We start from the raw sequence: 19,200 nt of genomic DNA, 5'->3' as shown, positions 1-19,200 counted from the left end.
TCTCTACTCCAAGAAATCCTCAACAAAATGGGGTAGTAGAAAGAAAAAATCGAAATCTACAAGAAATGGCAAGAACCATGTTGAATGAACATAGCCTACCCAAATATTTTTGGGCCGAAGCCGTAAACACTGCATGCTATATTTTGAATAGAGTTCTAGTAAGACCCTTACTCACCAAAACTCCTTATGAGTTATGGAATAACAAAAAACTCAATGTCTCATATTTTAAAGTCTTTGGGTGTAAATGTTTTATCTTAAATGAAAAGGATAACTTAGGAAAATTCGATACTAAATCTGATGAAGGAATCTTTCTTGGTTATTTTTCAGTTTCTAAAGCTTTTCGTATTTTCAATAAAAGAACTTTAATTATTGAAGAATCCATCCATGTTGTTTTCAATGAGATTTCCGAAATTAGGAAAAATGATCTTGACGATGATGTTAATTTTGATTCTTTGAATTTAAATGAAACCCCGTCTCCAACTAGCAACTTGGATGCATCCATTTCTCAGATTTCCTTACCCAAGGATTGGAAGTATGTAGATGCTCATCCTAAGGAGCTAATCTTAGGAGACACATCAAAGGGGGTTCAAACACGATCTTCTTTCAAAAATTTTTGTGCCAACGCCGCCTTTCTCTCCCAAATTGAACCCAAATGTGTTGATGAAGCCATGAAAGATGATTCATGGATTATTGCAATGCAAGATGAATTGAATCAATTTGAGAGAAATGAGGTGTGGACGCTTGTTCCTAGGCCAAATGACCATTTAGTTATTGGTACTAAATGGGTCTTTAGAAACAAGCAAGATGAAAATGGTATCGTGGTTAGAAACAAGGGTACATTAGTGGCCAAAGGTTTCAACCAAGAAGAAGGTATCGACTATAAAAAAACCTTCGCTCTTGTGGCTCGATTAGAAGCCATAAGAATGCTCCTTACCTACGCTAGCAGTATTAATTTTAAATTATTTCAAATGGACGTTAAAAGTGCTTTTCTTAATGGCTTTATTTCCGAAGAAGTCTATGTTGAACAACCTCCTGGATTTGAAAATAATAGTCTCCCTAATCATGTGTTTAGATTAACTAAAGCTCTCTATGGTTTAAAACAAGCTCCAAGGGCTTGGTATGAGAGACTTAGTTGTTTTCTTATTGGAAATAATTTCATAAAAGGCAAGGTTGATACTACATTATTCATCAAGAACTTTGAAAATAATTTTCTCATTGTTCAAATTTATGTTGATGATATTATCTTTGGTTCTACGAATGAATCTCTTTGTGAATCCTTTGCTAAAACTATGAGTCTTGAATTCGAAATGAGTCTAATGGGAGAGTTAACATTCTTCTTAGGTCTACAAATCAAACAACTAAGCAATGACATCTTTATTAGTCAAACTAAATATGCTATGAGTTTACTAAAGAAGTTTAATATGAATAACTCAAAAGCTATTAACACTCCTATGAGCACCTCCACTAAGTTAGAAAATGATGAAAGTGGAGAAAGCTTCGATCAAAAAACCTATAGGGGTATGATAGGAAGTTTACTTTACCTCACTGCAACTAGACCAGACATAATGTTCAGTGTAGGACTTTGTGCTAGATTTCAATCAAACCCTAAGATATCTCATCTCAAAGCAGTTAAAAGAATACTCAGATATCTTAATGGTACCACAAATCTAGGATTATGGTACCCAAAATCAGAGAAGCTTGAGTTAATTGCTTATGCTGATGCAGACTTCGCTGGCTGTAGATTAGATAGAAAAAGCACATCAGGAACATGTCAATTCTTAGGACATGCCCTTGTTTCCTGGTCATCTAAGAAACAAAACTTGGTTGCACTATCAACAACCGAAGCTAAATATATTGCAACAAGTGCATGCTGTGCACAAGTTGTTTGGATGAAAAATACCTTAGAAGATTATAAAGTTCATCTTAAAAATATTCTCATTAAATGTGATAACACAAGTGCAATATGCCTAACAAAAAACCCTATACAACACTCAAGAACAAAACATATTGACATCAGACATCACTTTATACGAGATCATGTTACGAATCATGATGTAATCATAGAATTCATTGATACGAAACATCAACTAGCTGATATCTTTACAAAACCTCTAAGTGAAGAACAATTTGATTTCATAAGAAGAGAATTAGAAATGTTGATGTATCCGAATTCTTAAACTAGTTAAAATTATTTTTCGGACATTATTGATTACTATTACATGCCTTGGTATCACTTGATCAAATAACATGTTGGAAATTATGTGACAAATGTTTTTGAAAATCAGTAGCTTACTCATATCCGAATGCATGTAAGGAGTTCATCTTATTTTCGGTTTGAATGCTAAAAATAGGATTTTCCTGTACACTCGTATGAAAACTTTTTGAAAAATGAGTTTCCTCCTTCAAGCAACGAACTATAACATAACAAGGAGAAGAGATATTCAAAGTATTATATGTGTCATGCCTTCCTTTATGTGCTTGATAACCTGCTAGAATCACATCTACCATGCTTTTTGATAATGCTACCATGCTTTTTGTTGATGACAAAGGGGGAGAAAAATATGAATTGATATGGTTGCTATTACTAATGTTATGATTAGGCCATACCTGCTATCACTGATAATGATATGGTTGCTATTACTGATGTTGATATGGTTGCTATCACTGATACTATGATTAGGCCATACTTGCATCACCAAGAAATATATGATTGCCATATGCCCTGTATCAAGATATCAAACAAAAATTTGCATCGTACAAACTGATATCTTATCATGTGATGCAATGCTACACTTGCTAAAATATTCGAAATGTGTACATCATATGATATCAAAATCTTGCTTCACAGCTTTACATGTCGATATCTTACAATATGATGAATTGCTACAATAACCATCATTCAAATTTGTTAAATTTGAAAATGTATGTCAAGCCTTGACATCATCTTCAAAGAGATACATTATGATAGGAATCATGATGGGAATATATCTCTTGAATTTATAAAGTTTTTTAAATTCGAGAAGTATGGCATATAGACAGGGTGAGTTAAGGTTAACTCCATTATCAATTGATTGTCATCATCAAAAAGAGGGAGATTGTTGAATCTCGGATTTTGATGATGAAGTCAATTGTCATTTGTTGTCTAATGTATGTGTTGAGATAAGTGTGCAGGATTAACTACGATGAAAGTAAGACATGCAGCAGGAGTTGCGTCGGAGTCATGACAATGATCACGTTGGGAGTTCGAGAGCTCGACGGAAGTTCGGACAGTCGTCGGAGGTTCTGCGTGAACAAATTCGAGAAGTCCAGAAGCTTGCCAAAGGAGCTCGTCGGAACTTGCCAAGTGGATTGTCGCAGTCCAGGAGTTTGCCGGAAGTCCGCAGGAGCATCACCGAGGGTTCATCGGATGATCGACGGAAGTTCGCCGGAAACTCGCCGGAAGAAGCGAGTGACGCACCGAAGCAAGCTGCAAAATATGTCTTAGGAAATAATCGTAGTTAGCACTTTGATTAAGTTAGAAATGGGAGGTGATCCCATTAGCTTAATCCTGGGGCAATTGGGCCTCTAAAAAAACTTAAATTGGGTCAAATGGTTCAGCCCATTCGGACCTAGGTTGCTGTGGGAGGTGCAACCGCACAGGCAGGGAGGTAGCATCGCCTAGGCTATGTCTCCCAGCGAGACTGGGAGGTGCAACCGCTCCAGCCAAGAGGTGGCACCGCCCCGGGCTCAGTCTCCGAGCGAGACTGGGCGGTGCAACCTCCTCTGTCAGGAGGTAGCACCGCTAGAGCTCAAGTTTCGAGCTCTGCCAGGCGGTGCAACCTCTCCAGTCAGGCGGTGTAACCGCCTGAGCTCGGTCTTCGAGCTCTGGCAGAGAGGTGCAACCACCCCTAACAGAGGTGGCACCGCCCAGAGGCTCAGTCTTCAAGCTCTGCTAGGCGGTGCAACCGCCCTAGTCAGGAGGTGCAACTGCCTGATCCTAGAATTCCGGGATTTGATCGTTTTGAGCTCCAAATTTGAACTGGGTTGGGGCCTATAAATACCCCACCCATTCAGCACTGAAGATATACAGACCTACACCGAATTCTTGATCTTTTATGTGATTCTAAGAGCTCAAATTTGTGTAAAGTCCAAAAGTTCTCCTCTTTCTATTCTTCAAGTCTTGAGTTGTAAAGATAGGAGAGAAAGGTTCTGTAAGGGTTGTCTCTTGAGCCCATCAAAAGGAGTGAAACTGTAAAAGGGCAGTTGGCCTTCGCCTATTGAAGGAACACCTCTAGTTGACGTCAATGACCTCGTCGGTGGAGGAAGCCAAAAGTGGAGTAGGTCAAGACTGATCGAACCACTCTAAATCTCTGGTTTGCTTTTATTTTGAGCACGTTATCATTACTGCAAACCTCCTACATAGCTACTGCTCTCTGTGCTTTTACGAACAAGTTTCTAAGTTCTGATCTTTCCGAATCTGCATTCAGACGTAAATCGGTGTTTTCGTACGATCTTTACATTGCAGTTAACATTTACGTTTTGATTCTATTTATAACTGCAAACTGTCTTCTGCGCTTTTACGAACGAGTTTCTTTGCAGTTTACGTTTACGTTTTGATTCCATTTATAACTGCAAATAGCCTTCTGCGCTTTTACGAACGAGTGTTTGAGTTTAGATCTTTCCGAATCTGAGCTTAGACGCAATCTGCGCTTAGACGCAAACTGCGCTTAGACACAAACTGCGCTTAGACGCAATCTGAGCTTAGACGCAAACTGCGCTTAGATGCAAACTGCGCTTAGACGCAATCTGCATTTAGACGTAAACTACGCTTAGACGCAAACTGCATTTAGACGCAAACTGCGTAAACTGCGCTTAGACGCAAACTGTGTTTAGACGTAAACTACACTTAATCATAAGTAATCTTAGAATCGGCTTTTGCATCAATATAGTTTTTATCGAACGAACGCAGCTTTCGTTTTTAATCGCTGAAAGATTTCTGCTGCACTAATTCACCCCCCTACCCCTCTTAGTGCTCTCGATCCTAACAGACTTCCCAAGGGGTCACCCATCCTAGAACCATATCTGATCATTGTATGTTTACAAAGAAATTTTTCGATGATGATTTCATTATTCTCCTGCTATATGTTAATGATATATTTATTGTTGGCCATAATGCTGGAAGAATTGAACATCTTAAAGGAGAGTTAAGTAAGGCTTTCGGCCGCTCGAGGCGCAAAAAGTAGTGCAAACACAAGGACTTCCTAGGGGGTCACCTATCCTAGTACTACTCTCACCCAAGCACGCTTAACTTCGGAGTTTTCATGAGATCCGGTGCTTTAGTGCTTGTATGATCATATTCATTTTTATTTACGTCCTCCCTCCCCTTTGTGCACGTCGCGGACGGCATATCAATGACTGGTGACCATTGCGCGCCCCGAATCCTCTCGAACGATAACGGAATAGCCATCATCGGATCTCTCCGATGCCCACGAGGCCAATCGCATACCGGACATGGCAAGCGCGCGCCGAAACCATCCGAAATTTCTCAAACGAACTCGAAATCACTATTGCGGCCACATTCCAGAAAGCTCCCTCCGAGCCCAATGAGACTGACTGCGTAGTGGTCATGGCAAATTCCGAGGCCCAAAACCATCACCTCAGAGGTCGACGGGAGAGGTTTTGGCCGCTCGAGGCGCAAAAAGGAGTGCAACACGAGGACTTCCCAAGGGGTCACCCATCCTAGAAACATATCTGATCATTGTATGTTTACGAAGAAATTTTTAGATGATGATTTCATTATTCTCCTGCTATATGTGAATGATATATTTGTTGTTGGCCATAATGCTGGAAGAATTGAACAGCTTAAAAGAGAGTTAAGTAAGGCTTTCGGCCGCTCGGGGCGCAAAAAGCAGTGCCAACACGAGGACTTCCCTGGGGGACACCCATCCTAGTACTACTCTCTCCCAAGCACTCTTAACTTTGAAGTTCTAATGGGATCCGGTGCTTTAGTGCTGGTATGATTGCACTCATTTTGTTTGCGTCCTCCCTCCCCTTTGTGCATGTCGCAGACGGCGTATCGACGACTGGAGCCCATTGCGCGCCCCGAATCCTCTCGAACGATATCGAAATAGCCATCGTCAGATCTCTCCGATGCCCACGGGGCCGACCGCATACCGGACATGGCAAGAGCGTGCCAAAACCATCCGGACCTTCTCGAACGAACTCGAAATCGTTATTGCGGCCCCATTCCGGAAAGCTCTCTCCGAGCCCCACGAGACTGACTACGTAGCGATTACGGCAAATTCCGAGGCCCAAAACCATCGCTTCATAGGTCGACGGGAGAGTTTTTGGCCCCTCGGGGCATAAAAAGGAGTGCAACACGAGGACTTCCCAGGGGGTCACCCATCCTAGAACCATATCTGATCATTGTATGTTTACGAAGAAATTTTTAGATGATGATTTCATTATTCTCCTGCTATATGTGAATGATATATTTATTGTTGGCCATAATGCTGGAAGAATTGAACAGCTTAAAAGAGAGTTAAGTAAGGCTTTCGGCCACTCGGGGCGCAAAAAGCAGTGCCAACACGAGGACTTCCCTGGGGGTCACCCATCCTAGTACTACTCTCTCCCAAGCACGCTTAACTTCGTAGTTTTGATGGGATCCGGTGCTTTAGTGCTGGTATGATCGCAATCATTTTGTTTTTGTCCTCCCTCCCCTTTGTGCATGTCGTGGACGGCGTATCGACGATCGGAGCCCATTGTGCGCCCCGAAACCTCTCGAACGATCTCAGAATCGCCATCGTCGGATCTCTCCGATGCCCACGAGGCCGACCGCATACCGGACACAGCAAGCTCCGATCGACGGGAGATGTTTTGGCCTCTCGGTGTGCAAAAAGGAGTGCAACACGAGGACTTCCCAGGGGGTCACCCATCCTAGTACTACTCTCACCCAAGCACGCTTAACTTCAGTGTTCTGATGGGATCTGGTGCTTTAGTGCTGGTATGATCGCACTGATTTTGTCTGCGTCCTCCCTCCCCTTTGTGCACGCCGCGGACGGCGTATCGACGACCGGAGCCCATTGCGCGCCCCGAATTCTCTCGAACGATCTCAGAATCGTCATCTTTGGATCTCTCCGATGCCCACGAGCCCACGAGGCCGACCGCGTACCAAACACGGCAAGCGTAAGCCGAAACCATCCGGACTTTCTCGAACGAACTCGAAATCGCTATTGCGGCCCCATTCTGGAAAGCTCTCTCCGAGCCCCATGAGACTGACTGCGTAGCGGTCACGGCAAATTCTGAGGCCCAAAACCATCGCCTCGGAGGTCGACGGGAGAGGTTTTGGACGCTCGGGGCGCAAAAAGGAGTGCAACACGAGGACTTCCCAAGGGGTCACCCATCTTGGAACCATATCTGATCATTGTATGTTTACGAAGAAATTTTTAGATGATGATTTCATTATTCTCCTGCTATATGTTAATGATATATTTATTGTTAGCCATAATGCTGGAAGAATTAAACAGCTTAAAAGAGAGTTAAGTAAGGCTTTTGGCCGCTCGGGGAGCAAAAAGGAGTGCAACACGAGGACTTCCCAACAGGTCACCTATCCTAGTACTACTCTTGCCAAAGCACACTTAACTTCGGAGTTCTGATGGGATCCGGTGCTTTAGTGCTGGTATGATCGAACTCATTTTGTTTGCGTCCTCCCTACCCTTTGTGCACGTCGCAGACGGCGTATCGACTACCGGAGCCCATTGCGCGCCACGAAACCTCTCAAACGATCTCGGAATCACGATTGTCGGATCTCTCCGATGCCCACGAGGCCGACCGCGTACCAGACACGGCAGGCGTACGCTGAACCCATCCGGACATTCTCGAACGAACTCGAAATCGCTATTGCGGCCCCATTCCGGAAAGCTCTCTCCGAGCCCCACGTGACTGACTGCGTAGCAGTCACGGCAAATTCCGAGGCCCAAAACCATTGCCTCGGAGGTCGACGGGCGAGGTTTTGGCCGCTCAAGGCGCAAAAAGGAGTGCAACACGAGGACTTCCCAGGGGGTCACCCATCCTAAAACCATATCTATTCATTGTATGTTTACGAAGAAATTTTTAGATGATGATTTCATTATTCCCCTGCTATATGTTAATGATATATTTATTGTTGGCCATCATGCTGGAAGAATTGAACAGCTTAAAAGAGAGTTAAGTAAGGCTTTTGGCCGCTCGGGGAGCAAAAAGGAGTGCAACATGAGGACTTCCCAACGGGTCACCCATCCTAGTACTAGGCTGGACAAAGCACACTTAACTTCGGTGTTCTGATGGGATACGGTCCTTTAGTGCTGGTATGATTGAACTTGTTTTCTTTGCGTCCTCCCTCACCTTTGTGCACGTCGCGGACGGCATATCGACGACCGGAGCCCATTGCACGCCCCGAATCCTCTCGAACGATCTCGGAATCACCATCGTCGGATCTCTCCGATGCCCACGAGGCCGACCGCGTACCGGACACGACAAGCGTACGCCGAAACCATTCGGACTTTCTCGAACGAACTTGAAATCGCTATTGCGGCCCCATTCCGGAAAGCTCTCTCCGAGCCCCACGAGACTGACTGCGTAGCGGTCACGGCAAATTCTAAGGCCCAAAACAAACGCCTCGGAGGTCGACGGGAGAGGTTTTCGCCGCTTGGGGCGCAAAAAGGAGTGCAACACGAGGACTTCCCAGGGGGTCACCCATCCTAGAACAATATCTGATCATTGTATATTAACGAAGAAATTTTTCGATGATGATTTCAATATTCTCCTGCTATATGTTAATGATATATTTATTGTTGGCCATAATGCTGGAAGAATTGAATAGCTTAGAAGAGAGTTAAGTAAGGCTTTTGGCCGCTCGGGGAGCAAAAATGAGTGCAACACGAGGACTTCCCAAGGGGTCACCCATTCTAGTACTACTCTTGCCCAAGCACGCTTAACTTCGTAGTTTTGATGGGATCCGGTGCTTTAGTGCTGGTATGATCGCAATCATTTTGTTTTTGTCCTCCCTCCCCTTTGTTCATGTCGCGGACGGCGTATCGACGACCAAAGCCCATTGCGCGCCCCGATACCTCTCGAACGATCTCATAATCGCCATTGTCGGATCTCTCCGATGCCCACGAGGCCGACCGCATAACGGACATGACAAGCGTACGCCGAAACCATCCGGACTTTCTCGAACGAACTCGAAATCGCTATTACGACCCCATTCCAGAAAGCTCTCTCCGAGCCCCACGAGACTGATTGCGTAGCAGTCATGGCAAATACCTAGGCCCAAAACCTCGCCTCGGAGGTCGATGGGAGAGGTTTTGGCTGCTCGGGGCGCAAAAAGGTGTGCAACACGAGGACTTCCCAGGGGGTCACCCATCCTAGAACCATATCTGATCATTGTATGTTTTCGAACAAATTTTTAGATGATGATTTCATTATTCTCCTGCTCTATGTTAATGATATATTTATTGTTGGCCATCATGCAGGAAGAATTGAACAGCTTAAAAGAGAGTTAAGTACGGCTTTTGGCCGCTCGGGGAGCAAAAAGGAGTGCAACACGAGGAATTCCCAACAGGTCACCCATCCTAATACTACTCTTGCCAAAGCACGCTTAACTTCGAAGATCTGATGGGATACGGTGAGTTAGTGCTGGTATGATCGAACTCGTTTTGTTTGCGTCCTCCCTCCCCTTTGTGCACGTCGCGGACGGCATATCGACGACCGGAGCCCATTCCACGCCCCGAATCCTCTCGAACGATCTCGGAATCACCATCGTCGGATCTCTCCGATGCCCACGAGGCCGATCGCGTACCGGACACGGCATGCGTACGCCGAAACCATCCGGACTTTCTCGAACGAACTCGAAATCACTATTGCGGCCCCATTCAGGAAAGCTCTCTCCGAGCCCCACGAGACTGACTGCGTAGCAGTTACGGCAAATTTCGAGGCCCAAAACCATCGCCTCGGGGGTCGACTGGAGAGGTTTTGGCCACTCAGGGCGCAAAAAGGAGTGCAACACGAGGACTTCCCAAGGGTTCACCCATCCTAGAACCATATCTGATCATTGTATGTTTACGAAGAAATTTTTAGATGATGATTTCATTATTCTCATGCTATATGTTAATGATATATTTATTGTTGGCCATAATGCTGGAAGAATTGAACAGCTTAAAAGAGAGTTAAGTAAGGCTTTTGGCCGCTCGGGGCGCAAAAAGGGGTGTAACACGAGGACTTCCCAGGGGGTCACCAATCCTAGTAATACCCTCGGCCAAGCACGCTTAACTTCGGAGTTCTGATGGGATCCGGAGCTTTAGTGCTGGTATGAACGCACTCGTTTTGTTTGCGTCCTCCCTCCCCTTTGTGCGAATCGTGGACGGCGTATCGATGACCGGAGCCCATTGCGTGCCACGAAACCTCTCGAACGATCACGCAATCTCCATCATCGGATCTCTCCGATGCCCACGAGGCCGACCGCGTACCGAACACAGCAAGCGTGCACCGAAACCATCCGGACTTTCTCGAACGAACTCGAAATCGATATTGCGGCCCCATTCGGGAAAGTTCTCTCCGAGCCCCTCGAGATGGACTACGTAATGGTCATGGCAAATTCCGAGGCCCAAAACCATCGCCTCGTTGTTCGACGGGAGAGGTTTTGGCCACTCGAGGCGCAAAAAGGAGTGCAACACGAGGACTTCCCAGGGGGTCACCCATCCTAGAACCATATCTGATCATTGTATGTTTACGAAGAAATTTTTAGATGATGATTTCATTATTCTCCTGCTATATGTTAATGATATATTTACTCTTGGCCATAATGCTGGAAGAATTGAACAGCTTAAAAGTGAGTTAAGTAAGGCTTTTGGCCGCTCGGGGCGCAAAAAGGAGTGCAACACGAGGACTTCCCAGTGGGTTACCCATCCTAGTACTACTCTCGCCCAAGCATGCTTAGCTTCGGAGTTCTGATGGGATCCGGTGCTTTAGTGCAAGTATGATCGCACTCGTTTTGTTTGCTTCCTCCCACCCCTTTGTGCACGTCGCGGACGACGTAACAACGACCGGAGCCCATTGCGCGCCCCGAATCCTCTCGAACGATCTCGGAATCGCCATCGTTGGAACTCTCCGATGCCCACGAGGCTGACCGCGTACCGGACACGACAAGCCTACGCTGAAACCATCTGGACTTTCTCGAAAGAACTCGAAATCGCTATTGCGGCCCCATTCCGGAAAGCTCTCTCCGAGCCCCACGAGACTGACTATGTAGCGGTCATAGCAAAATCAGAGGCCCAAAACCATCGCCTCGGAGGTCGACGGGAGAGGTTTTGGCCGCTCGAGGCGTAAAAAGGAGTGCAACACGAGGACTTCCCAGGGGGTCACCCATCCTAGAACCCTTTCTGATCATTGTATGTTTACGAAGAAATTTTTAGATAATGATTTCGTTATTCTCCTGCTATAAGTTAATGATATATTTATTGTTGGCCATAATTCTGGAAGAATTGAGCAGCTTAAAAGAGAGTTAAGTAAGGCTTTTGGCCGCTCGAGGTGAAAAATGGTGTGTAACATGGGGACTTCCCAGGGGGTCACCCATCCAAGTACTACTCTCGCCCAAGCACGCTTAGCTTCGGAGTTCTGATGGGATCCGGTGCTTTTGTGCTGGATTTATCGCACTCGTTTTGTTTGCGTCCTCCCTCCCCGTTGTGCACGTCGCGGACGGCGTATCGACGACCGGAGCCCATTGTGCGACCCGAATCCTCTCGAACGATCTCGGAATCGCCATCGTCAGATCTCTCCGATCCCCACGCGGTCGACCGCGTACCGGGCACGGCAAGCACGCACCGAAACCATCCGGACTTTCTCGAATGAACTCGAAATCGCTATTACGGCCCCTTTCCTGAAAGCTCTCTCCGAGCCCCACGAGAATGACGACGTAGTGGTCACGGCAAATTCCGAGGCCCAAAACCATCTCCTCGGAGGTCGACGGGATAGGTTTTTGCCGCTCGGGGTGCAAAAAGGAGTGCAACACGAGGACTTCCCAGGGGGTTACCTATCCTAGAACCATATCTGATCATTGTTTGTTTTAGATGATAATTTCATTATTCTCCTACTATATGTTAATGATATATTTATTGTTGGCCATAATGCTGGAAGAATTGAACAGCTTAAAAGAGAGTTAAGTAAGGCTTTTGGCCGCTCGGGGCGCAAAAAGGAGTGCAACACGAGGACTTCCAGGGGGTCACCCATCCTAGTACTACTCTCGCCCAAGCACACTTAACTTCGTAGTTCTGATGGGATCGGGTGCTTTGGTGTAGGTATGATCGCACTCGTTTTTTTTGCGTCCTCCCTCCCCTTTGTGCACGACACGGACGGCGTATCGACGACCGGAGCCCATTGCGCGCCCTGAAACCTCTCGAACGATCTTGGAATCGCCATCGTAGGATCTCTCCGATGCCCACGAGGCCGACCGCGTACCGGACACGGTAAGCGTACGCCGAAACCATCCGGACTTTCTCGAATGAACTCGAAATCGTTATTGCGGCCCCATTCCGGAAAGCTCTCTCCGAGCCCCACTAGACTGACAGCGTAGCGGTCACGGCAAATTCCGAGGCCCAAAACCATTGCCTCGGAGGTCGACGGGAGATGTTTTGGCCGCTCGGGGCGCAAAAAGGAGTGCAAAACGAGGACTTCCCTGGGGGTCACCCATCCTAGAATCATATCTGATCATTGTATGTTTACGAAGAAATTTTTAGATGACGATTTCATTATTCTCCTGCTATATGTGAATGATATATTTATTGTTGGCCATAATGCTAGAAGAATTGAACAGCTTAAAAGAGAGTTAAGTAAGGCTTTTGGCCACTCGGGGCGCAAAAAGCAGTGCAAACACGAGGACTTCCCTGGGGGTCAACCATCCTAGTACTACTCTCGCCAAAGCACAATTAACTTCGGAGTTCTGATGGGATCCGGTGCTTTTGTGCTGGTATGATCGCACTCGTTTTGTTTGCGTCCTCCCTCCCCTTTGTGCATGTCGCGGACGGCGTATCGACGACCGGAGCCCATTGCGCGCCCCGAATCCTATCGAACGATCTCGGAATCGCCATCGTCGGATCTCTTCGATGCACACGAGGCCGACCGCGTACCGGACACGGCAAGCACGCGCCGAAACCATCCGGACTTTCTTGAACGAACTCGAAATCGCTATTGCGACCCCATTCTGGAAAGCTCTCTCCGAGCCCCACGAGATTGACTGCGTAGCGGTCACGGCAAATTCTGAGGCCCAAAACCATTGCCTCGGAGGTCGACGGGAGAGGTTTTGGCCGCTCGGGGCGCAAAAAGGAGTGCAACACGAGGACTTCCCAGGGGGTCACCCATCCTAGAACCATATCTGATCATTGTATGTTTACGAAGAAATTTTTAGATGACGATTTCATTATTCTCCTGCTATATGTTAATGATGTATTTATTGTTGGCCATAATGCTGGAAGAATTGAACAGCTTAAAAGAGAGTTAAGTAAGGCTTTTAGCCGCTCGGGGCGCAAAAAGGAGTGCAACACAAGGACTTCCCAATGAGTCACCCATCATAGTACTAATCTCGCTCAAGCACGCTTAGCTTCGGAGTTATGATGGGATCCGATGCTTTAGTGTAGGTATGATCGCACTCGTTTTGTTTTCATCCTCCCTCCCCTTTGTGCACGTCGCGGACGACGTATCGACGACCGGAGCCCATTGCGCGCACCGAATCCTCTCGAATGATCTCGAAATCGCCATCGTCGGATCTCTCCGATGCCCATGAGGCCGACCGCGTAACGGACACGACAAGCGCGCGCCGAAACCATCCGGACATTCTCGAACGAATTCAAAATCGCTATTGCAGCCCCATTTGGGAAAGCTCTCTCCGAGCCCTACGAGGCTGACTGTGTAGCGGTCACAGCAAATTCTGAGGCCCAAAACCATCGCCTCGGAGGTCGACGGGAGAGGTTTTGGCCGCTCGGGGCGCAATAAGGAGTGCAACACGAGGACTTCCCAGGGGGTCACCCATCCTAGAACCATATCTGATCATTGTATGTTTACGAAGAAATTTTTAGATGATGATTTCATTATTCTCCTGGTATATTTTAATGATATATTTGTTGTTGGCCATAATGCTGGAAGAATTGAACAGCTTAAAAGAGAGATAAGTAAGGCTTTTGGCGGCTCAGTGCACAAAAATGAGTTCAAAAAGAGGACTTCCCAATGAGTCACCCATCCTAGTACTACTCTCGCTCAAGCACGCTTGCTTCGGAGTTCTGATGGGATCCGGTGCTTTAGTGCAGGTATGATCGCACTCGTTTTGTTTTCGTCTGCCCTCCCCTTTGTGCACGTCGCGGACGACGTATCGATGACCGGAGCCCATTGTGCGCCCCGAATCCTCTCGAACGATCTCAGAATCGCCATCGTCGGATCTCTCCGATGCCCACGAGGCCGACCACGTAACGGACATGACAAGCGCGCGCCGAAACCATCCGGACTTTCTCGAACGAACTCCAAATCGCTATTTCGGCCCCATTCCGAAAAGCTCTCTCCGAGCCCAACGAGACTGACTGCGTAGTGGTCACGGCAAATTCCGAGGCCCAAAACCATCGCCTCGGAGGTCGACGGGAGAGGTTTTGGCCACTCGGGGCGCAAAAAGGAGTGCAACACGAGGACTTCCCAGGGGCTCACCCATCCTAGAAACATATCTGATCATTGTATGTTTAAGAAAAAAATTTTAGATGATGATTTCACTATTCTCCTACTATATGTTAATGATATATTTAGTGTTGGCCATAATGCTGGAAGAATTGAATAGCTTAAAAGAGAGTTAAGTAAGGCTTTTGGCCACTCGATGCGCAAAAAGGAATGCAACACGAGGACTTCCCAAGGGGTCACTCATCCTAGTACTACTCTCGCCCAAGCACGCTTAGCTTCGGAGTTCTGATGGGATCCGGTGCTTATATGCTGGTATGATCGCACTCATTTTGTTTGCATCGTCCCTCCCCTTTGTGCACGTCGCGGACGGCGTATCGATGACCGGAGCCCATTGCGCACCCCGAATCCTCTCGAACGATCTCAGAATCGCCATCGTCAGATCTCTCCGATGCCCACGAGGCCGACCGCGTACCGGACACGGCAAGCGCGTGCCGAAACCATCCGGACTTTATCGAACGAAATCGAAATTGCTATTGCGGCCCCATTCTGGAAAGCCCTCTCTGAGCCCCACGAGACTGACTGCCTAGCAGTCACGGTAAATTCCGAGCCCCAAAACCATCACCTCGGAGGTCAACGGGAGAGGTTTTGGCTGCTCGGGGCGCAAAAAGGAGTGCAACACGAGGACTTCCCAGGGGGTTACCTATCCTAGATCCATATCTGATCATTTTATGTTTTAGATGATGATTTCATTATTCTACTACTATATGTTAATGATATATTTATTGTTCGCCATAATGCTGGAAGAATTGAACAGCTTAAAAGAGAGTTAAGTAAGGCTTTTGGTCGCTCGGGGCGCAAAAAGGAGTGCAACACAAGGACTTCCAAGGGGGTCACCCATCCTAGTACTACTCTCGCCCAAGCACACTTAACTTCGAAGTTATGATGGGATCGGGTGCTTTAGTGCTGGTATGATCGCACTCGTTTTTTTTTGCGTCCTTCCTCCCCTTTGTGCACGTCGTGGACGGCGTATCGACGACCGAAGCCCATTACGCGCCCCGAAACTTCTTGAACGATCTCAGAATCGCCATCGTCGGATCTCTCCGATGCCCACGAGGATGACCGCGTACCGGACACGACAAGCGTACGCCGAAACCATCCAGACTTTCTCCAACGAACTCGAAATCGTTATTGCGGCCCCATTCCGGAAAGCTCTCTCCGAGCCCCATGAGACTGATAGCGTAGCGGTCATGGCAAATTTTGAGGCCCAAAACCATCTCCTCGGAGGTCGACTGGAGAGGTTTTGGCCGCTCGGGGCGCAAAAAGGAGTGCAAAACGAGGACTTCCCTGGGGGTCACCCATCCTAGAATCATATCTGATCGTTGTATGTTTACGAAGAAATTTTTAGATGACGATTTCATTATTCTCCTGCTATATGTGAATGATATATTTATTGTTGGCCATTATGCTAGAAGAATTGAACAGCTTAAAAGAGAGTTATGTAAGGCTTTTGGCCACTCGGGGCGCAAAAAGCAGTGCAAACACGAGGACTTCCCTGGGGGTCAACCATCCTAGTACTACTCTCGCCAAAGCACAATTAACTTCGGAGTTCTGATGGGATCCGATGCTTTTGTGCTGGTATGATCGCACTCGTTTTGTGTGCGTCCTCCCTCCCCTTTGTGCACGTCGCGGACGGCGTATCGACGACCGGAGCCCATTGCGCACCACGAATCCTATCGAACGATCTCGGAATCGCCATCGTCGAATCTCTTCGATGCCCACGAGGCCGACCACGTACCGGACACGGCAAGAGCGTGCCGAAACCATCCGGAGTTTCTCGAACGAACTCGAAATCGCTATTGCAGCCCTATTCCGGAAAGCTCCCTCCGAGCCCCACGAGATTGACTACGTAGCGGTCACGGCAAATTCCGAGGCCGAAAACCATCGCCTCGGAGGTCGACGGGAGAGGTTTTGGCCGCTCGGGGCGCAAAAAGTAATGCAACACGAGGACTTCCCAAGGGGTCACCCTTCCTAGAACCATATCTGATCATTGTATGTTTACGAATAAATTTTTAGATGATGATTTCATTATTCTCCTGCTATATGTTAATGATATATTTATTATTGGCCATAATGCTGGAAGAATTGAACAGCTTAAAAGAGAGTTAAGTAAGGCTTTTGGCCGCTCGGGGCGCAAAAAGGAGTGCAACACGAGGACTTCCCAGTGGGTCACTCATCCTAGTACTACTCTCGCCCAAGCACGCTTAGCTTCGGAGTTCTGATAGGATCCGGTGCTTTAGTGCAGGTATGATCGCACTCGTTTTGTTTGCGTCCTACCTCCCTTTTGTGCACGTGGCGGACGACGTATCGACGACCGGAGCCCATTGCGCACCCCGAATCCTCTCGAACGATCTCGAAATCGACATCGTCGGATCTCTCCGATGCCCACGAGGCCGACCGTGTACCGGACACGACAAGCGCACGCCGAAACCATCCGGGCTTTCTCGAACGAACTCGAAATCGCTATTGCGGCCCCATTCCGGAAAGCTCTCTCCGAGCCCCACGAGACTGATTGTGTAGCGGTCATGGCAAATTCCGAGGCCCAAAACCATCGCCTCGGAGGTCGACGGGAGAGGTTTTGGCTGCTCGGGGCGCATAAAGGAATGCAACACGAGGACTTCGCAAGGGGTCACCTATCCTAGAACCATATCTGATCATTGTATATTTACAAATAAATTTTTAGATGATGATATCATTATTCTCCTGCTATATGTTAATGATATATTTATTATTGGCCATAATGCTGGAAGAATTGAACAGCTTAAAAGAGAGTTCAGTAAGGCTTTTGGCCGCTCGGGGCGCAAAAAGGAGTGCAACACGAGGACTTCCCAAGGGGTCACCTATCATAGAACCATATCTGATCATTGTATGTTTACGAATAAATTTTTAGATGATGATTTCATTATTCTCCTGCTATATGTTAATGATATATTTATTGTTGGCCATAATGCTGGAAGAATTGAACAGCTTAAAAGAGAGTTAAGTAAGGCTTTTGGCCGCTTGGGGCGCAAAAAGGATTGCAACACGAGGACTTCCTAGGGGGTCACCCATCCTAGTACTACTCTCGCCCAAGCACGCTTAGCTTCGGAGTTTTGATGGGATCCAGTGCTTTAGTGCTGGTATGATCGCACTCGTTTTGTTTGTGTCCTCCCTCCCCTTTGTGCACTTCGCGGACGGCGTATCGACGACCGAAGCCCATTGCGCGCCCCGAATCCTCTCGAACGATCTCGGAATCGCAATCGTCAGATCTCTCCGATGCCCACGAGGCCGACCGCGTACCGGACACGGCAAGTGTAATATCCCTCACTTTTGAAAGTTTATTAATAAGGATTTATATGTAAATTTGAGGACCTATATGTAAATATAAAAATTTCAAGGACTAAACTGCTAAGTTGCAAAATGAAAGAAAATAAACAAAACCGAAAATTTCGGTTTTATCCCACCGCCTACCACGCACTCTCTGTTTCTTTCGAGAAACAGAGAAGAGCGGTGGGGCATGAGGGGAGAAGAAAGAAGAAGAAGAGGGAAAAGAAGAGAGGAGGAAGAGGGAGAAGAGAAGAAAAGAAGAAGAAGAAGAAGAAGAAGAAGAAGAGAGGGAAGATGGAGAGGAGTGGGAGAGGCAGCAGCAGCAGCTAGGGCTGCTGCACCTCTATTTCCTGCAGGTGGAAACAGAGGAGTGTATGTGTGGGGCATTGGGGAGAAGACGAAGAAGAAGAAGAAGAAGAAGAAGAAGAAGAGAGGCGGATAGCTGCGGCAAGGCTGCAGCGAGGAGGTGTGTGGCGTTGGGGAGGAAAAGGGAAGAGGAGAAGAAGAGAAGGAGAAGAAGAGGGAAAAGAGAGGGACGAGGGAGAGGAGCGAGAGGTGGCAGCAGCTAGGGCTGCAGCACCTCTGTTTCTTGCAGGTGTAAACAGAGGAGAGGTGTGGGGCGTTCGAAGAGGAGAAGAAGAAGAAGAGGAAGAGAAGAAGAAGAGGAAGCAGGAGAAGAGGTTGTGATACCTCTGTTTCCTGCAGAAGAAACAGAGGAGAGGGTGTGTGTGACGCTGGGGAAGAAGGGGCTGCAGCTGCGGCGATGGCAGCTGCAGCTGGAAGAGAAGAAGAAGAGGAAGATGAGCAGGGGAGGAAGAAGAGGTTGCGGCCGTGGCTGCGGCCGCGACTGCAGCAGTTGCAGCGGGGAGAGAAGAAGAAGAAGAAGAAGAAGAAGAAGAAGAAGAGAGGAGGATAGCTGCGGCAAGGCTGCAGCGAGGAGGTGTGTGGCGTTGGGGAGGAAAAGGGAAGAGGAGAAGAAGAGAAGGAGAAGAAGAGGGAAAAGAGAGGGACGAGAGAGAGGAGCGAGAGGTGGCAGCAGTTAGGGCTGCAGCACCTCTGTTTCCTGCAGGTTGAAACAGAGGAGAGGTGTGGGGCGTTCGAAGAGGAGAAGAAGAAGAAGAGGAAGAGAAGAAGAAGAGGAAGCAGGAGAAGAGGTTGTGATACCTCTGT

The 19,200-nt window shown here is 47.4% G+C and overlaps 14 non-coding genes and 5 pseudogenes across 14 annotated transcripts; all 19 read right to left on the bottom strand.

The window, feature by feature from the left end:
- Window positions 1-5,218: 5,218 nt before the first annotated feature.
- LOC135621322 (5S ribosomal RNA) lies at window positions 5,219-5,338 on the bottom strand (annotated as a pseudogene).
- A 549-nt stretch (window positions 5,339-5,887) lies between these two features.
- On the bottom strand, window positions 5,888-6,007 carry LOC135621254 (5S ribosomal RNA). The gene has a single exon (XR_010490478.1). It is a non-coding gene; the product is annotated as a 5S ribosomal RNA (ribosomal RNA).
- Window positions 6,008-6,555: 548 nt separating this feature from the next.
- Window positions 6,556-6,675, bottom strand: LOC135621290 (5S ribosomal RNA; annotated as a pseudogene).
- A 202-nt stretch (window positions 6,676-6,877) lies between these two features.
- On the bottom strand, window positions 6,878-6,996 carry LOC135620929 (5S ribosomal RNA). The gene has a single exon (XR_010490158.1). It is a non-coding gene; the product is annotated as a 5S ribosomal RNA (ribosomal RNA).
- A 556-nt stretch (window positions 6,997-7,552) lies between these two features.
- Window positions 7,553-7,671, bottom strand: LOC135621199 (5S ribosomal RNA). Its single transcript, XR_010490424.1, has one exon. It is a non-coding gene; the product is annotated as a 5S ribosomal RNA (ribosomal RNA).
- A 1,215-nt stretch (window positions 7,672-8,886) lies between these two features.
- On the bottom strand, window positions 8,887-9,005 carry LOC135621157 (5S ribosomal RNA). The gene has a single exon (XR_010490383.1). It is a non-coding gene; the product is annotated as a 5S ribosomal RNA (ribosomal RNA).
- A 547-nt stretch (window positions 9,006-9,552) lies between these two features.
- LOC135621280 (5S ribosomal RNA) lies at window positions 9,553-9,671 on the bottom strand (annotated as a pseudogene).
- A 548-nt stretch (window positions 9,672-10,219) lies between these two features.
- On the bottom strand, window positions 10,220-10,338 carry LOC135621227 (5S ribosomal RNA). The gene has a single exon (XR_010490451.1). It is a non-coding gene; the product is annotated as a 5S ribosomal RNA (ribosomal RNA).
- Window positions 10,339-10,886: 548 nt separating this feature from the next.
- Window positions 10,887-11,005, bottom strand: LOC135620882 (5S ribosomal RNA). The gene has a single exon (XR_010490111.1). It is a non-coding gene; the product is annotated as a 5S ribosomal RNA (ribosomal RNA).
- Window positions 11,006-11,553: 548 nt separating this feature from the next.
- On the bottom strand, window positions 11,554-11,672 carry LOC135621186 (5S ribosomal RNA). The gene has a single exon (XR_010490411.1). It is a non-coding gene; the product is annotated as a 5S ribosomal RNA (ribosomal RNA).
- A 535-nt stretch (window positions 11,673-12,207) lies between these two features.
- On the bottom strand, window positions 12,208-12,325 carry LOC135621234 (5S ribosomal RNA). The gene has a single exon (XR_010490458.1). It is a non-coding gene; the product is annotated as a 5S ribosomal RNA (ribosomal RNA).
- Window positions 12,326-12,873: 548 nt separating this feature from the next.
- On the bottom strand, window positions 12,874-12,993 carry LOC135621138 (5S ribosomal RNA). The gene has a single exon (XR_010490364.1). It is a non-coding gene; the product is annotated as a 5S ribosomal RNA (ribosomal RNA).
- Window positions 12,994-13,541: 548 nt separating this feature from the next.
- Window positions 13,542-13,660, bottom strand: LOC135621278 (5S ribosomal RNA; annotated as a pseudogene).
- Window positions 13,661-14,208: 548 nt separating this feature from the next.
- On the bottom strand, window positions 14,209-14,326 carry LOC135621311 (5S ribosomal RNA; annotated as a pseudogene).
- Window positions 14,327-14,874: 548 nt separating this feature from the next.
- Window positions 14,875-14,993, bottom strand: LOC135620885 (5S ribosomal RNA). The gene has a single exon (XR_010490114.1). It is a non-coding gene; the product is annotated as a 5S ribosomal RNA (ribosomal RNA).
- A 535-nt stretch (window positions 14,994-15,528) lies between these two features.
- Window positions 15,529-15,647, bottom strand: LOC135621182 (5S ribosomal RNA). Its single transcript, XR_010490407.1, has one exon. It is a non-coding gene; the product is annotated as a 5S ribosomal RNA (ribosomal RNA).
- Window positions 15,648-16,196: 549 nt separating this feature from the next.
- On the bottom strand, window positions 16,197-16,316 carry LOC135621205 (5S ribosomal RNA). Its single transcript, XR_010490430.1, has one exon. It is a non-coding gene; the product is annotated as a 5S ribosomal RNA (ribosomal RNA).
- Window positions 16,317-16,864: 548 nt separating this feature from the next.
- LOC135620897 (5S ribosomal RNA) lies at window positions 16,865-16,983 on the bottom strand. Its single transcript, XR_010490126.1, has one exon. It is a non-coding gene; the product is annotated as a 5S ribosomal RNA (ribosomal RNA).
- A 755-nt stretch (window positions 16,984-17,738) lies between these two features.
- On the bottom strand, window positions 17,739-17,857 carry LOC135620904 (5S ribosomal RNA). The gene has a single exon (XR_010490133.1). It is a non-coding gene; the product is annotated as a 5S ribosomal RNA (ribosomal RNA).
- Window positions 17,858-19,200: the final 1,343 nt, after the last annotated feature.

The sequence above is a fragment of the Musa acuminata genome, chromosome BXJ2-8 (assembly GCF_036884655.1).
Source record: "Musa acuminata AAA Group cultivar baxijiao chromosome BXJ2-8, Cavendish_Baxijiao_AAA, whole genome shotgun sequence".
NCBI classification, from domain to species: domain Eukaryota; kingdom Viridiplantae; phylum Streptophyta; class Magnoliopsida; order Zingiberales; family Musaceae; genus Musa; species Musa acuminata.
This window is presented reverse-complemented; position numbering and strand designations above follow the sequence as displayed.